The sequence below is a fragment of the Athene cunicularia genome, assembly GCF_003259725.1.
Source record: "Athene cunicularia isolate RWA chromosome 7 unlocalized genomic scaffold, athCun1 chr7_part1, whole genome shotgun sequence".
NCBI lineage: Eukaryota > Metazoa > Chordata > Aves > Strigiformes > Strigidae > Athene > Athene cunicularia.
Genome location: NW_020799107.1, coordinates 35,502,376 through 35,520,504, shown reverse-complemented (window position 1 = coordinate 35,520,504; position 18,129 = coordinate 35,502,376). Strand labels below are relative to the sequence as shown.

The window sequence follows — 18,129 nt, the reverse complement described above, 5'->3', positions numbered from 1 at the left end:
GTGCCAGGGCCTCACCCCCCTCACAGGGGAGAATTTCTGCCTTAGATCTCATCTAAATCTCCCCTCTGTCAGTTTAACCCCGTTCCCCCTCGTCCTATCCCTCCCCCTGATGACGAGTCCCTCCCCCTGTTCCTGCAGCCCCTTTCAGCCCTGGGGGGGCCGCTCTAAGGTCTCCCCGGAGCCTTCTCTCCTCCAGCTGAACCCCCCAACTCTCCCAGCCTGTCCTCACAGGGGGGCTCCAGCCCCCCCAGCATCTCCGTGGCCGCCTCTGGCCCCGCTCCAGCAGGTCCGTGTCCTTCTGCTGTTGGTGCCCCAGAGCTGGACCCAGCCCTGCAGGGGGGTCTCCCAGAGCGGAGCAGAGGGGAGAATCCCCCCCTGGCCCTGTGCCCACCCTGCTCTGGGTGCAGCCCAGAACATGGATGGCTTTCTGGGCTGCCAGCACACGTTGTTGGCCTACAGGCAGTTTTCTACCTACCAACCCCCCCAAGTCCTTCTCCTGGGGGCTGCTCTCCAGCCCCTCTTCGCCCAGCCTGGGTTTGTGCTGGGGATCCCCCGACCCACGGGCAGGACCTCGCCCTTGGCCTTGTTGAACTCCATGAGGTTCACACAGGCCCACCAGTATATATTGTAACTATTTCACTTTTCTATTAGGCACAAACGGCAAACGTAAGAGGTTGCCATTGATGTTTTGGTATAGAAATCCTTCACTAAACTGCACATGCACAGCTGCCATGTGTTACTTTATTTAACTGCATAACATCACAGAAATGTTAAGCATAGTACAGGTCTCTCCAAAATGAGTTAAACCTCTCAAATCTGGTTCAACAAAGGGCATCCGCTGCATTTTCCAAACAACTGGTTATAAGCCAAACAAAGAAAACGGAGCTAAGGAAGATAGCAGTGAAAAAGAAGATGAGAGTCACTTAAACCAGGCTGGGTTTGGCTCTTTTTCACCCTATCGCTGCCGTAGGCTGGTTTCAGAATAGATTTTATACGATAAAGCAGCCTAGATGAGAAGCTGCAAGTGTAAGGGGACAACTGGAGGGGACAGTGGCACTGCTTTGTCAGGTGTAGCAAACTGTTCTGCGACTGCAAAAGGACATTAAAATCCTACTGGGGATCAGTCTGACTGTGAATGCTCTGACACACAGAGCATCTATTTGCTACTCAAACCTCTACATTTCTTACCAGTCCAGAATATTCCAACTGGATTGCAGAAAAATCCTGTCTCTTTTGATATACCCTTTTCCCCTTCTCCATCAAAGTGTTCTATCTGAAATACTTTGGATTGGGACAGAAAGTATTTGGATTCTGGACCAAATCCAAAGCATTTTGGACACTGGCTTCTATCCAAAGGCCTGATTTTCATCAACTCCTATAATAAATACCTCGTCTCTGTAATCTCGTAACAACTCCAGACAACTCATGTTATCTCACCACGAGCAACACAACTTTCCACATCTAAATCAATTACTTCTTTTTTCTGTGCGCCAAGACATGCTGTTTAGATTTGTTTTGCAGTCCAGTTTCATTACAATACGCTTAAAAATATTTCATTGGAGAACTATGCAAAATTACCCTGAATTGTTTCCCTCCTTCAGCTCAAACCCCTGGAAAATTTCTCCTTAGTTTTCATATGCTCCAAGTATGTTTTCAATTTTTAATGCAACTGTCTCACTTTTTGAAATGTTGCATTTTAGGAAGCCTCTTTGCACACTCAGCTGTTAAATGTTTACTTTAACAATCTTTTAGTCAAGTGCTGAAATAGAAAACTTGGTACAAAGTAAAAAGCAACTTAAATCAGATACTAATAGTCTGGATTCAGAGCTATCACATACGAGACAAACACCAATATAGCGTTTATTTTATTAATATATTGATGCAAAGCCAATTAAGACAAAGTTTGACAGTCAAATATTGCAAAGATGCTCCAGTATTTTTTTCTTACTTGAACTTTTAAGCGAGTCTAACAATTCCATGTGTCACAGGGGCTACTTAAGAGTCTACGATCAATGACTGCCTCTCCGATGCCCAAAACCCCAGCGCTTATTTATGGAATGACCAGATTTTGTGTATAGAGTCTTGCAAACGCTTAGAACATACACAAAACACTGCTTATAGATACAAACTGCAATCTCATTTCCTAAACTTTCCTTTCTATCGCAGAAAAACCTACAAAATACATTCAGAAATAGAAATTGCCCTCAAATCACGGTCTTGGGAGTTTTAGAACTATCAGGAAGTTTTCGCTTCTTAAAAAAAATGTTATTTTCAAACCACGCAGAGTTAAAATGGGTTTTTATTTAGTTGCCTCTTGCACATTATTAATCTGTTTAAGTCTATCAAAGCAATTAGTTAGGATTCTCCTGTATCATCTAATTAGATACAAGTGTTGCATCACTTTTTGGGAATGCTTCTCCATTTTGAAAAGAAGCATTCTCTTGACTAATTAGATGGTATTGAATACTTTATGAAGCCCTATTTTTAGGTGAGTGATTCAACAAACAAATGTGCCCGAAGTATAAAGGAAACCTTTCTGCCGTCAATCTTATCTCATTGTATTGCTATCCAGGACTATAATACAGCTGTATACATGATATACTCCAGCCTTTGGTTTGAGACAGACATCTTCATCTTACTCGTAAATACAGAGTATTAAGAATACATTGCAACAACCAGAAAATTGATCTGCACCGAATGACTTAATTAAAATGATACATTTTAGATTGCCCTAGTGCCGAATCAATTTATACCAGTCCCGCTACCTTTGTATTGAGTTATTTTGAACTGTATCAAGGATAGCTTTATAATGTACTATAACAAGGCTTATGCATCCCTAAGATATACCACTTTTGATGCTGTAGAACTTTTGAAGATCGGAAGCCCCCAATTTAACCACTCTATAAAATAGAAGTTATTTGGATAAATTCACTCATAAACGGCAAAAAAACTTAAAGAGTCCAGGTGACTGTACCTGTCTCTACATCCACAGTCAACGACTTTCACCAGTAGCCCACTGGACATGCTCCAGCTCAGCCAGCCTTGCCTACCTGCACATGCATGGACAGAACCCTAGACTACTTGGAGTCCTATACTGCCAGAATAGATGACCAAAGGAGTCACTTCAGAACTATTTAGGAATTTTAAACTGAACAGGGGAGTTTTAGACTGGACATAAGGAAGAAATTTTTCCCAGAAAGCGTGATCAGAGAGTGGAATAGGCTGCTCAGGGAAGTGGTGGAGTCTCCATCCCTGGGGGGGGTTTAAGGGTCGTTTGGATGAGATGTTGGGGGATATGGGGTAGGGGAGAACTTTGTAGAGTCGGGCTAAGGGTTGGACTCGATGATCCCAAGGGGCTTTTCCAACCTGAATGATTCTGGGATTGTGTGAATCTACATGTACAAAACAATAAGGAAAAGATTCTCACGGAGCAAGACTGATTTATGGTCACAGATTCTACCTGATCATTAAGAGCACAAAAGATGAATGTCTTCTCTTGGAACATTTTGGTCCAGCATGCTGTTAACTAAACAGAAGTTGTAACCTCACATCCGATATCCTTCCTGCTCATAGTACAAGTAAAAATCAGGAGTTTGTTGAGCTGCAAGATAACTTCAATTTAGGAGATTTAACTGTGCCATTAGAGTTGTCCAAGGCAATGGCTGGACTGGGGAGGAGCACCATGCTTTTATGACTCTTTATTTAGTGTATGTGTAGTACAAAACCCTGAAACCTCCTCAAAGTACAACTGCCTTTTAACCCATCTATCTGTGTAAGTCCCAGAGGTTTTCAATTCGAATGAAAGAATGGAGAAAGTACATCCTTTCAAGAACTTCCTTTGTGTACACATGTGCACGTATGCATACACATAGCATCTCTAAAAGGGTTTTGTCAAAAAAGCAGAACGGAGATACACAACAATCAAAAAAGACGGCAGGAAACAAAAGGATTTTCTTTTTAAGCCTCAGCTCTGTCTACTCAATAAGAATTTAATAAATACAACAGTCACCCGGTAGAGTCCGTAGAAGAATACAGAAGAGTCATAATGCTTTTTCAGGCCTTCCACCACATTAATTTTTTTCTTTATGAGGGAAATAGGTCAAAACTGTGTGCATGTGAGACAGGCCTACGTTACTGTCAAAATAATGTAAGCACTCAGATGTTTTAGGAAAGACAACTAGTAGTTGGTATGCAATCTAAATCAACCAAGTTATTCTGTAGATAAAAATCACGTCACCATTATCAAAACCATTCTTTGAGAACATTACGAAACAGAATATTACTAACCTATATATTAGTAAGAAGTGAAGAAACGTTATTATATCCACTTTCTCACTTTAGGGGAACTCGTCTAATGAAATGAGGAACTTCTAGAATATACTATGTCCATCTCCAGCAACCCACAAATTTAGGAAAAGCAAACATGCACTTGGATGTCTTCTCCTTTTTTTTTGTGTTTTTTTTTGTTTGTTTGTTTGTTTGTTTTGTGTTTGTTTTGTTTGTTTTTTGTTTGTTTTAAAATGGCCAAAAGCTATTCATACATTTACTTTTCAATGGTCTTGTTTCAATCCGCAGGCATGAAGCTTTAACAATCTTACACAAACTGGTTAGTTTTTCAATCTCTGAAACAAGACAGCAGGTAAAGTATTCCATTGCAGAGAAGAGCTGCCAAGCAAGGTCCCTAGCTGAGCATTCTGAAGGATGAGGTTTTCTACAATATAAGCAGAAAGGACACTTGAATATTTTTTCTGAACAGCTTTTCCCCAGTTCTTCTGCATCACACAGCGATGATGCATCATCGGTACGTATCAGTTCTGCAACTGGGAATGCCACTTTTTCTGGGTCCCCTTCCAGTTTTTGTTCAAATAGGAATTTCTGTCTCCTCCAAAACCCATCTTGCCATAAGAAAGCCACAATTCTTCAAAGTATTTTGATTTTGTTGAGGTAATGCTTTTCCAGAATTTAATATTTTGGAACAAGCATGAGTAAATCTTAATTCTGTGTGGCTTCAGGTATCTTTCATGGTTATAACACTGAAACTTTTCCACACCAACTGTCATTCGGTTACCTCTATAAGAAACTATCAAGCTCTACAAGACTCTATCAGAGAAAGTTACCACGACTCTGCATCAAGAAAAAGGTGCCTACAAAATATGGAAGAAAAAAGCAACCTGCACCTACAAGAGAGAAAATTCAGACCTTCCAAGACCAACTCCCACAACAGAAGAGGATAATAGAGAAAAATCTGGTTTGTCACAGTGGGATTGCTCTTGCTACAGACTCATTAGAAAGCAACCACTGCAGGCATTCACATTTATCCAAAAAAGTTAAAATTAACACGAACTTAAAACTCTAAAATAACACACCGATTATTATGAAATTATTTAGCTATAACTATTTTAAAGTTTCAGATCAAAGTTAAAATTACTTCAAAAGGTGATCCAAGCACATGAACAAACTACTAACAAACTTCTTTCAATTCTCATGTTTTGGGCTTCCAAAAATCTGAAATTATTATATATAGTTTTATAATGAAGATTATAAGGTTTTAAGGAAAATTTGATACAGAATGTTCTTAAGGTATCCAATAAATAGATGAAAAAAATAAACAGGTAATAACTATTTGTAAATGTTCAGTTCTACTTGACAGCTTTGCTGTACATTATTGACTTACTGATTAGGAGGGAAATAGAAATTTCTGAAAACAAAAAAGTTAATTTTAAAAGAAAATAGTATCTAAATGTAACTATTTCAAAACCTACACATGAAAACCTAATCAGATTTTAGATTTTAAGGAGGTCAAAAAAAGAAAAAACCCTCAGATTGATAGAAATGTCATGACAGGCTCGGAGCTATGGCCATACCAATTGCTGGATTAGCCCCAGATCTCCATTAACTGTGCACTGCAATATCAAAAATTAAGCAATAAATGGTAAAAATGAAAATCATACTCCCCTATCTTCAGTGTAGAGGTCTCAACAAACTAGATAAACCTCCTTTGTATTAGACACCTGAAGTTCAGGACACAGCAATATTTAAATCATTTGAATAATTCAGACCGAATTTCTGTGTGAGAGAATGTCAGAAACATAGTAGGATTGCAAATTAAACCTGTAAATTATGCTTTTGTGCCAAAGTAATGTCACATGACTATACTATTTTTAGACACATGGTATTTCTTCTCCAAGCACTATTTTTTAAATTGTTTACTGAATTATGTATCTCTACTCAGCAATTTCCCTAATGAAAATACTCTTAAGATATTAAAAAATATTATAACATAAAAATCAGCTATTCAGACACCTTAATGCAAATTCTACAGCCTTATCTGGCATAATGGTAATAGTGTTTGAGAGCTTTGGTTGCCCCTCTGAAATCTGGTGTGCTACAAACCTGTACAGCATGATAGATGAATCCCTGGCATTAGCAGATTATTACTTACTGTCTTTCAGTGATAATTGAACGTGTAAGCATTTGGAGAATTTGGCCCCGCTGTTTTACTTAAGAGATAGTTCTCTCTGTTTCCTAAAAGAGGACTCAGAAGTTCAAGGATATTTTGAATAAAAAGGAGGTGGGTGATTTTAATCCTTTTAAATGCTTTCACTCCATGAAAACGATGACAAACATTTCTTTCTTGATATACAAGAGGTCCATTACGTCTAAAAGTTTAATCATTTTTAAATGAATCTCTCTGAAGATTTGTATACATGACCTTTCCTTCTACAGCTTCTTTTTCTACTTACACTGGTCTGAGTCAGCTCTTTTATGAATATACCATTTGATTTAAAAATATTCTTTCTCACCCTCATATGAAAACATCACATTTGGTTTAAGATCTATGAAATAAGTAATGCACATATAAGGCATTTTTTTAATATACTAATTAACAGTGGGGCACAGGATTTAATAAAAAAAATGAAAAAAAATAGCCTGACCTTTTTCCTCATTAAGCATTAGATTGCAGGTGGATATGTTCATCTTGTTCATTCCAAGCTGAAAAATAAAGAATGAGTTGAAACAGAAGATAAGCAATTATAAGCAATACAGTCCACTTATAATGTTAAGATTTCAATATTAAATTATTCTTAATTATTTCTTCGTGTTTATAAACACTTAATCAGAGAGGCTTCTTACAATATTATTCCTCCTTTGAAACTCTGAAATAATTGTTTCTACTTCATATTTTGTACACACTTCACTTCCATAAAATATCATGAGCACAGGAAAAAAAAAATTCCAATATTTACAAAAATGCTAATGTACAACTTATTTTTTTTTAAAAAAATCTACTCTACTAAAGTTTAATCTGTCTTCAGGAAACAGAGATGATAAATGTTCTACATGCCACTAGTTTCAAGTAAGATTTTGTGCTTCATGAGTGAAAAACCCCTTTCCTGGCTGGCTGTCCCATCCCCTTCACTCAGAGATTTACTTTTAAGAAAGCCAAGGTATTTTTAGCCTACTGAAATGAGCAAAGTACCTACATTTTAGTGTCTTTGGATTCTGGCGTTGAATTTTTACATAACAATTATCAGACACATTCAAACTGACACTTTAATAAGGATAAATTTCATTGTCTGATAAACTGTGAAGGCTGTAGTCTGGCTCTGAGAAAATGAAACATTTGTTTTTATGATAATAAAAAGCATTCTATTTCCTACTTCAGTACAGGGGTTGTGAAACTCTTCTTGGAGGTGTTTTGCCATCGTTAGGTTTAACGTAGAGCAAGATGGTAGTTGGTAACGAAGCTCAACTCTGCCCTGCCAGGTATCCATGGCTCTGCTCACTGGATGTGCTATAAAACCTGATTTTACTGCATGTGCAATAGACTGCACGTATGCTAAGCTAGATAAAAAAAGGTTTGATTCTCTTCAGAAGGAACTAAACAAAAGGGTGAATCACATTCAAGCTTGACAAGTGTAAGAGATTTCCACCAGCTCATCAAAGCAGTGAAAAGAAAAATGAGAGTAAGGGCCACAGGCACCTAGAAATTAAAACCATGTGTCCCTTTAAGGAAGCAGTACATCCAAGAGTTGAAGAACAAAGCTCAAAAAAAGATGAGAACCTAGAAAACGCACTACTTCATCCCAACTGAAGGACGATGTGTTGTGCCAGATACTAACTTAAAACTCCAACAGTTCTTTATTCACTGAATAGGCTTGAAAAATCTCTCTGGAAATGCAGACAGTAGGGATGTAAAACAGATATTTAGCATGTTCTGGCACCATGCTCCAAAAGTGAGCTATTGGAAAAAAATGTAGGTAAAGAACCATTTAGTCAGCTCTTCATCACAATATATTTAAAGCTTGATCAAAAGAAATTCATTTGGTAAGACAAATATATTCTGTCACAAAACCCCCCTCCATAAACAAAGCCATTAGCATCGTGAACAAATGCCATAAACTTTTGGCAGAAAAAAAAAAAAATCTAAGAACTACAAATTCAAGCTACAGACAGGTAAGACGGCTTCCCACATTTGCATGTATTGGTTTCTTACGTTATGCTTCAGCCTACCATCCCAATGGAATTCTGAATTCAAGGAAATCAGTGGTAAATTTCCAAAGGTCACCGAAATTGTATTTCACTCCATTTTAAAGAGGTTTTCAAAGCATTCCAAAGCATTTTGTTTAAGGAAAAAAGGTCCTTTGCTTCATTTTTTTTTTGTAATGGAAACTGCCACACGTGAAGACTTTAAATACCACGTACCTTCAACAGAAGTATATTATTGGTAATAGAAAAAGTTTGCAGAGAAACAAAACAAAGCTAATCCCACAATTAAACTGTCAGAATTACAGAAACTGAGGATCTGAAGAGGGATCTCAGGAGAGAAATCTGCTCAGCCCAGCGCCAGCGGTGGAAGGTAAAAATTACCAAGATACCCTCTGAAAGCTGCTTCTTTACGCATTTTTAAAAATTTCTTATCATAGATTTCATGACAGTTACAGGTAAAATATCCAGTTTTTCATTCATATTTAAAGTCAGATATGAGGTAAAACAAAAAAACCTGGACTGTTTTCTCTTTACATCTATCCTAAATTATCCTTTGTGGAAATTGAAATTACCTTTTTCATTTTTTTTTTTAAATCTACAGAGCAACTGCCACCATTGCTTTCATAAAAACCTCTTATCTTTTTAAAGCCTTGTGCCCATCCTACAGTGTTCTCTTTTTATCTAGAATAAACAAACCCAATCCTTTCAGCTGTTCTTTAACAGTCCTGCTTTCTAAATCTGTCACTAGCTTGTTGCTCTGCTTTGCCTTCTTCTGCCTAATACAAATTTTCTTTAAAGGGCGGCGTCCAGTACTGTAAAATACATTCTGCCTACAGTCTCACTAGCAGTGAACACATCCCGAGTCTTGTGTCAGACACTGGTATTATACACTGAAAAAATTTCCAGCACTCTTGGAATGAAGATTTGTGATTCCCCCCGCCCCCTCAAGCTCTGCAACTTATAGAGGGAACATGCCACGGAAGCTCAGAAATTTCCGAAAAAGATAATATTTTCAATGTATTTTCTTAAGCAAAGCATCGGTGCAGAAAGTAAGAGACGTTCTTAAGAAGTGAAGAGATCCGTATGGAAGAAGAAGCTCAAGAAGAGAAGGTTTAGGGAAGATCTTACTGCTGTCTTCAACTAGCTAACGTGGTTAAGGAGAAGACAGAGCCAGAATCACCTCCAACACCCACAGTTAAAGGACAAGCAGCAGACACACGTGCAACGTGGAAAGTTTTGAATACACATTAGGAAAATTAAGGCTCTGGGGGGAATCTTCTCAGTGTGTATGAATACCTGGAAGATGGGTGCAAAGAAGATGGGTGCAAAGAAGATGGGTGCAAAGAAGATGGGTGCAAAGAAGATGGGGCCAAAGAAGATGGGGCCAAAGAAGATGGGGCCAAAGAAGATGGAGCCAAAGAAGATGGAGCCAAAGAAGATGGGGCCAGTCTCTTTTCAGTGGTGTTCAGCAACAGGACAGAGGTAAAGGGCCCAGATGGAAACGCAGGCATTTCTGTCTGGACATCAGGAAATACTTTTTCACTGTGGGGGTGATGGGGCACGGGCACAAGGGTCCCAGAGAGGTGGTGGAGTCTCCACCTGTGGACATCTTCAAAGACTGTCTGGACATACAACCCGCTCTAGGTGACCCTGCTTCAGCAGGGGGGTTGGACATGATGACCTCCAGAGGCCCCTTCCAACCTCAGCCATTCTGTGTGACCTCCAGATATCCCTTCCAATCAGTATCACTTGATGGTTACATGATAATTCTGTCTCATGACATCCCCAGCTACTGGTTTTCCTAACTTCAACAGGAAACGCTACATAGTGCCTTGGTAACACAAGTGTATACATCTCTTCATCCACCATTATGGAGAAAAGAATTTATACATTCAACAATTCACTTATATCATAATCCAGGTTTTCTTATAAACACTTGTCTTAGAACCTGTTCACATCATAGATTCACCAAATTAAATTACAACAGGAGAAAAACATCCTCCTTGGAAGGCCATGAAACCTGAAGGCCTGCTTTCAGTAATTTAGAATATTAAATACGGAAGCCAGAAAAAAAAAAAATACAGCCACAACGTTACGTTCCACAGGTAAGATTTACAAATGCAAAGGAAAAAAATATCAAAAGATCTTCCAAATTTTCATAAAATCCTACCAAAGACGACTGCTCTTCTGTTAGCTGTCTGTACTGAAAGGGACAGCGCTCAGAAAAATAGAGATTTGAAATGAACATCAAATATTCTGTGGGAATGCTACACATATTGGTGCAGAAGTGATCAGACAGAAATCTGTATTTTCTCTGAAGAAGAAAGTACTAATAAAAATGAAAATGTACCCATGTGCACAGAAACCTTATTTTTGATGCAACAAATATAGTACAGACACTACACTGATTCATTAAGATGTCCAAACAATCGATTGTAGATGAATGTAATTGTATTTAAAAATAAAAATGTACACATTTCTTCAACTGGGGCACTTCATATTAGGGATCTCTTCAGTCTTTTCTGGAGGGATTTAAAAAAGCTTTGGAGAAATCTTAAAGCTATGGAATTAGCCTGGTATTTATAGCTCAGTTTCCTAGCGTGTTCTTTGAGCTTCCTAGGACATTCTTTTTCTCCATCTGCTGGTTGTTGACATGGTATAACCTTATATTTTGATTATGGAAATGTATAAGAATAAGAGCATTTTATTTTACATTTTACTGTAAAGTTCTGGCTTCATCTCAGGGCAAGGCAGCTAACTTTGTTATTACAATATAATCTAGGTCAAGAATGTTGCTGCATATTTTCTGATACAGATAACTGGAGTCCTATTGTTTAATTATGTCAAAATATATTACTACCAATTATGACTAACACTCCCTATGAATCACACTGTCACAAAATGGTAATGTTCTTACCATTAAAATACTGTGCTTCATATGCTGTTTCAATACAATCTGTTAAATCTAGGTCAAGAATGCTTTTTTTCTTCTTTGTTCTGTTATCAAAAAGGTCCACGTATGGGTGCACTGTCTATCTTGTACAAAGATATGAATTGCTAAATTGTTTACTTTTCTGCTTCCGCACCATTAAATGTTGGAGAAGTCTGCTGTTCTTCTGTTTTAATTTTTTTTTTAAACATCGGCTCAAATCCTTCGTATTATACTACTTGAAATGCATTTCTAACAAACTTTACTACCACAGCATAAAACTATCACATTAAAATCAAAAGTTTCTCGACTTACTAAATGCATTGATTTACTTTTGAATACTTACCTACATTACTCCTCATGGTCTTGCTTCTAGTTACCTTGGGGGATCTTTAGGCTTCTTAAAATTCTTGATGCACTTTCAGCTTTGCTTTAGATAGTCTCCTGTTTAGATCTTGACAGTGGGCAATGTCCATTGAGGCTGGTTCCTTGTCTTACTACACCCCTCATCTGAGGAACTCTGGCACCCCACGTTACATCTGTTGAGAGAGTTTGATTATTTAAATTAAAAAATGAGCCAAATGTTTTTATTTTGCTTTTCTTGAGTGCTTTGTAAGGCCTTATCCAATTGCTTTGTAGTATAAACTGTAGTATTTACTTTTAAAAACGGTAGGATGCTCTGACTGGAACTGATTTTTTTTTTAAAAAAAAGGTGCCTTTTACTATATTATGTATATTATGGTGGTTCGCTGTCCAGAAAAGTGAATAGATTTCTATAAAAATGAGTATATGGATTTTTATGATGGAAGTAGTATGCATACAAAAAAGGTCACTTCTTCAGAGAACCCGACTTATATTGATGCATGCTCAAAACTTTCAATGATGAGGGCAAAGTCTACACTTTGAAGAGTTACGATACTGCAAATGGCCTTGGTTACCTAAAAGGTTCCACCAGTATTGTTGATGACCTATTAAATTAGTCTTTGCACAGGTACACAGGCAGAGGTGAACCCCCAGCTGAAACACAACTTGGGTTATTCCGTAACACCCACCTCTGGTTGAGCCATTTCCTTCCAATCACCACCAAAATGTACCTGCACTCCTCCACTGGCTCTGGCTTAGCTAGGCTTTGACTGTGCCACTTTCAATGTCTCTGACACCGAAAGGAATTAACAGTCTTTGCAGGACTTTAAGACAATTAATTAGTTCTTTTAGAAGTGAAATGGACTGGAGCTCATTAGGTTAAAGGCGTATCCAAAAGAGTTAACATAGGCCCTTAAAACATTATACCTGAAAGCCTGAGAACTCAGTTAGTGCACAGTTAGGGATTAGAAATACAAATTCAACAAATTCAGAATTATTGAAGATTTTATATATATTTTTTTAAAATAAATCTTTGATTAAAGTAGATGCAAACAGCCAGTCAATATTTTTTGAATCCCAGTAAATGTCTTAGTGGTTGTTAAAATCTTCTACCTTAACAGAAAACCTGTTGATACAAAATGTGAATGAATAATTTCAGATATACCGAAGAAACAGGGTATAAACATGTAAGTCACATAGTACACTGGCTGCAAATACCCAATACAGTATTTACTATGATTATGAAAGTATCTTAGTTAAGTTCATAAGCAAAACCGTCTTGGTGATGACCTGCTGTTTGGCTTTCACTGACTTTATTTATTAGTCCCACTAATTTACCTGAGTTACCAGTTGATCAGCATCTTCCCAATTTAAGGGCAAAACTGGGGCACAACATTTTGTAAAAATGGGTACCAAAGAGTCTTGGTTGTTTCAGAGTGCATTTACCCTCCCAGAAGAGCCTTTCAGTGAACAGTTTCTTCATATGCAAACTACTTGGGAGAATAATTATTAACTCGCTAAAGTTCTTCCCCAACCAGTATCACTTTGAAAATTATGTCTCTGTAAAATTATGCATATATGTTTAGACTTTCTTAAAGACTGGGGCACTGGACAGCTTCTGTGTTTAAGCACTATACATTTAATGCTTCTAAACATTACAGTGCTCACCTGTTCTTAACAGAGAATGTTTTCATGTATCTAGAATACTAACAAGGTACATCCAGTCCACAGATATTATTAAAATGATTGAAATAAAAAAAGAAAATAAAACATACATAAGAACAAAATTAGTATTATTGCAATTAGTAAAATAAAGCCTCTTCTCTTTAGATGAAAGGGTTAAACGACTTCGTTGAACAAACAAAACCATGAGTTTACAAATTAAAGGGGTCACAGGGCTATAAGTACTGAATATATCTACGACTGAAAAAAAAAATGCTGCATTTTTTAACAGGTGAAGACTTGGGGTACTCAACGGAGAGAGCTGCAGTAAAGGTTACTCACAAAGTCAGACAGACTGTGAAAGGAGAATGATACAAATCTCCTGGAGTCTGAGACACGCTGAGCTTGCGCTCCTGTGAAGAATCCACGGGACTCACAAGGTTGGGTTCTGACCAATGGGCCTCAGCTACCACCCTCAGCTTATCAAGGAGCCGAATGCCAATGCTTTTTAAATTACTCCACAAATTCTGCATCTTAAAATCTAACATATAAATGGCACAATTTAAACACAAGAATTTATTTTTCAACTGTAGAAATGACGGAAATTTTTAACTTGTTTCTGCCGTATATAAGCTGCGTAAAATATTTCAAAGAATGAACATTTTTACACAGGTTATTCATAAAAGTGCAGATAAATAAGAATCTGTGGCTTCATAACACAGCTTATCTATACAGTAACAAAACAACTAGAAAGATGGTATAACCTACCATTAGAGAATTTGCATACAAATATATTTTAGATCATAATTTCACTATGGATATTACATTCTTCGTACAAAATTATTTATTAATGTTTAAACACATTGAAAGGTATTGATAAGAGACATTTTCATGAAGAACTTCCCTTGAGCATATAATGCTAATCACAGCAAACACTGTAAAACTAATTTACTGGAAACAATTTCAATAGATGGATGAAATAGCCGAAGAATGAAACCTAAGTCGTACTAGGGCTTAAAATAACTAGGTCACGTGGACAGTACTAAGGATTGAAGCGGCATCAGTAAAAGAAGCTTCTAATAAAGGCCTCGGGAAATCTACAGAAAAGCCATATTAAAATGAATTCAAATAAATAACCTGATGTTTAACTTATAATATCTAAATAAAAAGAGTTAACAATAAATTAGGGATAAAAATTGTCCATGCTGAGCATACAGAAATGAAAACATGTAAATGAATCTGTAATCAAAGTTTCTGCTGGAAAAATCGACCTTACCTTAATTATGCATATGCCATTTACAAACTTACTAGCACCATAGAGACGGCTGACCAGCTACAGAATATAGTTTTATAAATACCAAGGGATAATCAAAAGGCTCCAACATGGCAAGGCAAGAGGATTTTTCTGGCTAATTCAATAGGTTCTGCATTGTTTTTCCCCTCTGGAAAGTCCTGTGCTCCTTCTCCTTTTAACCAGCCTTCCTAGCCTTCTCTGCCTGTTAGGAACTATGAGGTTTTTGTGATAAAGAATTAAAAATAAGCGTTTGTAAAGAAACAAAACCAAAACACCTCCAAAGGATTTTTTTTTTCCAATTAAAAAATGGACACACGACATTGAAAAAAACACTTACACTTCTGAGGTCTGCTATTTCATGCAAGATGACTGTCACAGACTGCCCTTGCTGTTATTAAATAGCACTGTACGTGAAAACATCAGCTCATCATTCAGGGACAAGTATAAGGCTTAGACAGTGACTACAATATGTTTATTTTTCGATTGCATACATATCCATAACAATAAACTTCCCAATGAGTTGTCACCAAGTCGCAGGAATCTCATGGTGAATGTATTTCTGGGGAAGAGACATCTGTTTTTTTCAGTGCATGTGCTGTCTCGTTCTCTTTGTGAGCTTTCTATTTACATAACAAGTCTGTACTAACAGATTAAAAAAATCCTGTCCCCATCTAATCTCTTAAAATACATACAATATTCTTACAACTATGGTATCTGATGTATCTAAAATTACAGATACTTTATTTTTCATAAGAAAAATGAAAAATGCCAAAAAGTGATCTTCCAGTAACAGAAACAAACTCAACAATTTTTCAATTGTGCGCTGTCACAAATGAGCAGAGAGAAAGAATGGCAGGCAGCCAGTTCTCTTTCTTCTTCAGGTGGGTTTTAAATTTATTTCTTCTAAATCAATCAACTTGATTATTGGCTGTTTATTCCTCCTATTTACCCTGTAACATAACTGAACAATGCTCCTCCAGAAGAGTTAATCCCAAATGAGAGCCATGAGGCTTCATGCTAGAAAATATCTGGCAGAATTTGAGAGACCTGTTTACAAGCATCCAGCCTGGTTTTTGTCTGATTTTACTTTCAATTAATTGCTATTTTTATTTTGTTAAGTGGAAAAATCACACAAAATTATATTTAGTAAGTGCATCGTCTTCCATAATACTAAAAATGAACAGGCTATCGCTAATTTCTAGGGGTGGCACTACACTGCCACCAGCTAAAAACCACTGCCTGTAACACCAGCCTACTGAAAGCCCACCGTTATTTTCTGACACACTGAAGAAAACAGAAGAAACAATTTTAAAATCTGAAATCACTCTGTTTATAACCCATATATATGTGACAGCGAAGAAGTGGCAAAGAGATAATTCACCTACCTCAAATCAGGAAGACTGGTGGAGGGAATCCACCAGGTTTTGGTGGGTCTCTGAACTTTTGGAAAGAATTAGAAGTGCTGTTTCTTCAAGTCTTTATGTTGCTTTGTCTGCTTGCTTGTGATAAAGCCTCTTCTTCCTGCAATAAAATACGTGTTGGACTAAAATAAGATTTGCAGAAAGACAAGTTATCAATATCTGTGCTTCACGTAGATGGCCGGGCTTCTCTAACAGACTGCTTCGCTCCACTATAATAAACCATGGGCTCATTCAGAAAAGCAAACACTGAACAAAACTGGTGAGTTTACATAGGCTCTCTCAGTAGTCGGTTAAAAAAGATAGAGTCTGAAGTGTGGTTTAAAATAAATCAATCTAAACTGATCCTAAACACAGCTCTATTCTGAACTGCCCTCTAGAAGGATCCCTCTTTCTCCACTGACCGTAAAAATAAAATCAGAAGCACACCCTACTGTCCAAGGGTTGGGTCCAACTCTGGCTATATCCTCCACTGCTTTACGCTTCCACAGAATTTAAGGCTGTAGAAATAGAGCCCACACAGTTGGAGAATGGATAAAAGTACTTTTCAATGAGATATTCTTGAGAAGATCTACCATAAAACTTCAGAGAACTAAAACTGTTAAAAAGAAACCCAGTTTTGCTTATTTATATCTAATTTATATACACGCCTCTATATATAGTCACACACATACACATACATAAAAATTAACATAAAAGCCTCAAAGTAGCTTAGATACCATTGAAAGTAGATTTTAGACCTGTAGGCATTTTTCCCTAAAATGCCTTGTAGATTTTTTGACAAAACCAAACACAGCTAACGACTAATTCCGTGACTTGAATATGTGATGGAGAATCATAAACCCAGCCTAACCAGAGTATTTAATTTTATTCTTATAACCAGCCTAAATAACTGGTGAAAATATCTTTGCATGATTATGCTTGGGACTAACTACAGGGAATCACAAGATTTTCAGGTTTCCCCAATGTAGACCCGAAACCTTGATCAATTCAGACCACCTGGCTTAAATCAGGGCTCTGTTAGCTCCTCAGCTTGAAAATTATAGACATGCCACATTTTTGTTTTTCTTCTTCATTCTCCTGGAATTTAGGATTTTCTCCTGTTCCTCAGAAGGAAATCCCCGGGGTGTAGCCCCTTACTCAGGTCAGAGGGTCCAACTCAACCCTCTGCTGAAAGGCTCCTCCTGCTCCGGGCTGCTCCTCTCCTCCGCAGGGGTAACGTTGCTCCAGTGAATCAGATAAGGGAGCCGATTTGTGTATTTCTGCTGGATTAGTCTTAACCTAGATCGGTTCCCTAATCTCTGTGGCTGGAGGAAGGCTTGTGCTGGCCTAGACGCTGAGGAAGCAGTGGCACGTGTACAGGAATGAGTAATTCCAAGTGGAAAGAGCAGCAGTGAATTCGGCTCGTGCCAGTGCAAAGCGCTTGGGGAAATTCAGTATGTTTGCTCATTTATTTTATTTTAGAGTATTGCAGTACTGAAAATATCCTCTCGTCACCTATTTTGATAGGAGGACCTCAGTATATCTCATTGTTTAAATAAAAGTAATATTTATCTGTCTAGGTATGCAAAACGTATGATCTTAATTCTAAATTTTGTTGTAATACCAAAAAGCAGGTAGGCATGTCTAAAAAAAAAAAATAAAATCTGTTTTAAGTACCTGATTAAAGTCATCATAAACCTGTTGGAAATAACAACCTTACTGATTACGATTCATATCTATTATCCGAATATTTGCTAGACACAGTATTTGGAGAAAACAAAGTAAAAACCTAACAGATGACACAAGAAAACAAAAAACAAATATCCTACCTTCCAAGACTACCTTTGCATGAACATATGGCCTTTTCCAAGTGTACTGTTCTTTTGTATGACAACAAGTTGGCCATATTAATGTAACTTCAAAAATGCATTTTAACTGCCTAACAACGCAACAAGCCATGTGAAAAACAGTACAGCTCAAAGAAATATGAT

General features: G+C 37.4%; 1 protein-coding gene across 1 annotated transcript in view; it reads right to left on the bottom strand.

Moving 5' to 3' along the window:
* Window positions 1-18,129, bottom strand: part of MBD5 (methyl-CpG binding domain protein 5) — a 90,240-nt gene that overhangs the window by 46,316 nt on the left and 25,795 nt on the right. The window contains exons 2-4 of the mRNA XM_026852530.1: window positions 16,124-16,259; window positions 11,766-11,958; window positions 6,936-6,993 (exon numbers count right to left, since the gene is read on the bottom strand). The gene's annotated coding sequence lies outside the window, so the exon portion shown is untranslated. The remainder of the gene's footprint in view (window positions 1-6,935; window positions 6,994-11,765; window positions 11,959-16,123; window positions 16,260-18,129) is intronic.